The sequence below is a fragment of the Scophthalmus maximus genome, chromosome 2 (assembly GCF_022379125.1).
Source record: "Scophthalmus maximus strain ysfricsl-2021 chromosome 2, ASM2237912v1, whole genome shotgun sequence".
Lineage (NCBI taxonomy): Eukaryota > Metazoa > Chordata > Actinopteri > Pleuronectiformes > Scophthalmidae > Scophthalmus > Scophthalmus maximus.
In genome coordinates, this window is record NC_061516.1 from 21,549,682 (window position 1) to 21,554,078 (window position 4,397).

A 4,397-nucleotide genomic window follows, 5' to 3' on the forward strand; every position below is an offset into this window, starting at 1 on the left:
TCCCTCCCTCTCCCCTTCTCTCTCTCTCTCTACACACACACACACACACACACACACACACAACCTACATCTTCACCACGACCCAAACCCACCCACCCACCCACGCAGCCAAACAAGGATCTCTTTCAGTCCCTTGGCACACACTCATAACACACACACTCATGCCACACACTCACACTCACAACAGGCAGCTGAGTTGTTGCCCCAACATATCGATTCATGTTTCAAATCTTTACACGTTGCATACCAAACACTCGACTTTTGCTGCTTTAAGCCAAAGAGAACACAATTCACAGAGAGCAAATCCTCAAATCTGTAAGGAGCCGGACGCAGTAAGTGGTTAGGATTTTCAATATCTCGCTGTGTTGGCGATGTTGTCTGAGTTATCCAAAGGAATGAAAAAAACTCAAAGGAAATGGACAAAGGAGGAGATCAAAGTTGTTTCAGTGGATTTCCATATATACATCACAGTGTGAGTATCTGAACGTTGCTCCACTATCTGTGTTTAGAAAGAAAAAAAAGGTGAGGTGTATACTACAGCAGACACGCACCAGTCGACCTGAAGTGAAAGAGCACAAACTCCTGCTATCCCAGGAATGCCAGACAGGGTGATGGGACCGTCCGAGGATGCTCCCCAGCTGCCGTCTGCTTGACACCGTCGGACGTCCTGTTTGCGGTGTTGAGTTCCAGGTCAGCGTGGATCCATACGCGGGGCCCTGATTCAACATTTCAGCCGCTTGAGTGACATCCCGAGGAGTCAGCAGAATCCCGAGGTTATCTGGACACCGAATACCACCTTCATAGTTGACTTTCCCTAAGTGAGGCAATGAACCAATCGCTTGGGGATCCACAAAACCTTGTCTTGATTAAAAAACGTGACTTCTGCAGTCGGACTAATTTCCCATCACACGTACAGCAAACATGTTGAAGGGGGAAGGTTATTAAGTCTGGAGGTCATGACCCCAGCTTTTCCTGCTCTGCTCTTGCAATGGCCTGGTGTCCAATAACAGTATAGCTGCGGAGAGACCCGGTGATATATGTATATTCCTGCGTTACAAGGGTGAGAGGGAAAGACTGATGAACAGTGAGCTGAATGAGAGAGGAATCGAAGAAAGGAGGAGGTGAGAGGAGAGTAAAAGCAGAGTTGACTGACGAGATGCGATCACTGTCAAACATCCAGTGTGGCACAAGAGGAGGCCAGAAACCTAACATGCAGGATAAAGAGGCTGATGATATTTTTGTTCTGATAACTTCCAATAAAGCAGCATTGTGGGATTCACAAGTGTTGTATTTGCAAATAGAGAACGAGGCAAATGTCAAAGTCGCATGGTGTGTGTCAGATGCATCTTTCAGACTTAATAAACTCAAGTCGTAACATTTAAACGGGAGGAGATTTGGAACAGTGCGAATGCAATTTTGGTGTTCGACAGTCACATTGTCAAACAAGTTGTTCATACTTACTATTGAAGCATTACATGAAGAAAGTCACAACCCTTATTTGAATAGTAAAGCAACATTTCTGCTTTGGTTTTTGATGAATATTTTTCCCACAAATATTAGCAGCAATTTGTATTTGTATATTACTCACACAGATGTCATGTCTTCACACCAGTGATTATTTTACCAATCGATGAATCTGAAGTATATTTTCTTCATTTATTTTCTAAATTTATTTCCCAAAGTATTTCTTTGTCCAAAAGCTGAAGATCTTAACTTCTTTAAACCATTTTTGCTGTAAAAATGTACTTAAATGATTAAAGGATTATAACATTTTCCCTCAAACAACTAATCAGTTGTTAACCCAATTTGTGAGATCTCAAGCTGGAAAGAGCATGTGAAGTTTCTGATTGGAAGAAAGAGATGGAAGAAACAAATATTATTAGTACAATGCAGTACAGAAATGTTCTCATTAAAGGAAAATTGAGCTGGCATGAGGAGCTTTCCATAAACACAAAAGGAGTATCGTCTGTGTGACAGCTTGCATGTGCACTTTCCTGAATATGTGACATGTGATTTAAACAATTGCATGTGTGCGGTAGAGGTGATGTACACAAACACAGAAAGGAGTTATTTTACAACCAAACACAGAGTAAACACCAAAGAGTGACATACATTTAACATAAATAAGACAAATACACGAAAACTACATTTATAAATATATATAGTATGTAAGTGAATGCATGTGTATTATTTGTATATACTACACAAACATAAACACAAGGAAGCCTCTCCACCATGTGTGGGCTGCAGGATTACGGGTTGTTCACACATTATCGCAGCTAACTACAGGTTTATAATCTGAACTCTGGCATGACTCCGAGGGGCAGAAGATTAAGAACCACTGATATTTCCTGTGTTTTCTTAAATCCTACTTAACAATAAGGTTCTCGGGGAAATTTATTGGGTAAAACGCAGGGAGCCCACAAACATTTGCTGCGTCAGCAATTTTTTCTGCTTCACACACAACGATGTTAATCTGCAACATGAATCTAAAATCTAGAGTTGAGTAGACCACTGAGGACCAAGCGCGCTCCCACGTTGGGAGGAAAGGACCTGCCTACCGGACTGTGGGATTTTATAATGCGTCATTTTACCTATATGTCAGTGAGCGAGGACATATGATGCCAACACGCTTTCATTAACACAAACATTGACCACATTTTCTCAAAAGACTGGAGCAGGTCGCCTAATTTGACAAGAAAACTGTAAACTACAACTAAAAGCCATAATAAATACAGTGATTTATAGTCGTCTTATAATCACTTGAGAAAACGACAGCCACTGGCACTGATCAGTCAGTCCGTCTCTATTGATAAAGCAGTTGAAAATATGATCTAATAATTGGAGGGTTTTTTTCACATCTGCCCTTCAGAAGGCGGTTTTAAAATCCTTCGTTTTAGATACTTAATAAGCCATATGCGTGTGGATGAGGGAAAATTGCAAAATATCCCCATTAGTGTGGACAGGGTGTAAAACCTGGATGTGTGGATGAAGCCCGAGAAACAAGTGTGAAAGAGAGAGAGAGAGAGAGAGAAAGGCCATGGCTCAGAAATAAAATACTTCAGTGGGAAAACTACAAATCTTCCTTTGATCCAGGGTCAGTTTTGTTTCTCCTCTGTGATGTTACAGCCTGTGATATGTGGAGGAGTCAACTGGTCCTTGAGGTCAACCTCTACTGCGGGCAGAGAGAGAGAGACAGAGCGAGAGAGAGGGGGAGACACACACCACAGGAACCCCCGTCTCACAGGAGCAGCCAATCACAACACCAACCTAACACATTCCAGGGCTCAAGCGGCCAATCAGAGCAGCACAACGGAACGTGTTCTGGACAGACACGGGATCTGATTTTCAAAACAAACACATGGCAGAGCATGGGCGTCTCCACGGGAGGAGCCATCACATTTTTACAGTGGTTACGAAAAAATGGACAGAGGTTGGTTAGACTTGGAGAACGCCGCCGTCTACTGTGGAGACCGAAAAAAGGAGAAGGGGATGGCGGAGCAAGCGGAGGAGGTTCGAGTTCCCTGCCGCTTCGTCCTGTCTCAAACGCCAGGTCAGAATGAGGAGCCGGCGTCGAGAAACGCCGCACAAACTGCATGAGATGGTCACAAGGATGCTCAAAGCCCCTCGCTCATATCTTTGTTTATCGCCAGGGGGAGATTCTACAAAGACCCCTGGTATAGTTTCATCTCCTGAGGCCTGAACTTCATTGTCACCCACGGCAACTGCAATGCATTTCAGACAAAAATTAAACCGGGGACAGATATTTTTCGAGACGTTTGTCATTGAAAAAAAAATATCTATGTTCAAGAATTGTTTCCCGCATGTTTCTATGAGAGAGACGCTCCTGCATTGTGATAGTATTACTGCAAAAAAGTCTATTGCTGCAAGTCTCGATTAGCAGGTTCGGGCTTATCAATGGTTTAACAGATGATCACATGATCGCCATCTCGTCTCCCCCAGCTTCCCTATTTCAATATCTGCTCAGCAAACCATGTATCCCCCATTCCTCTTCCCTCCCCTCCTCCTCTTCATCCCTGCCACTGTCTCCCTGGTCCCTGTCTTCTATTTTCAGCAACACTCAGTCATTCAGGCCAAGCCGCTCCGCTCACTCGACTCGGCTGTTGGAGCTTGAATCACACACGCAGACATTCTTCCGCTGTATAAGTCGCCTCAGCAACTGCTCACTTCAGATCTCGAGGCGCGCTGCATTTCAGAACTAAAACTAATTCTAATGAGGGACATCTTCAATCGAGCATTTCTCATCCCGTAAAAGAAATTGTCAGCAGCTTGTTACCTGCAGCGAGAGCCACCGGTCGGGCTTTAAGTGGAAAACATCCAGATTAAACGAAAACCATTGAACAGATGGCACAGTGTGGACGTGACCTACATTCCTA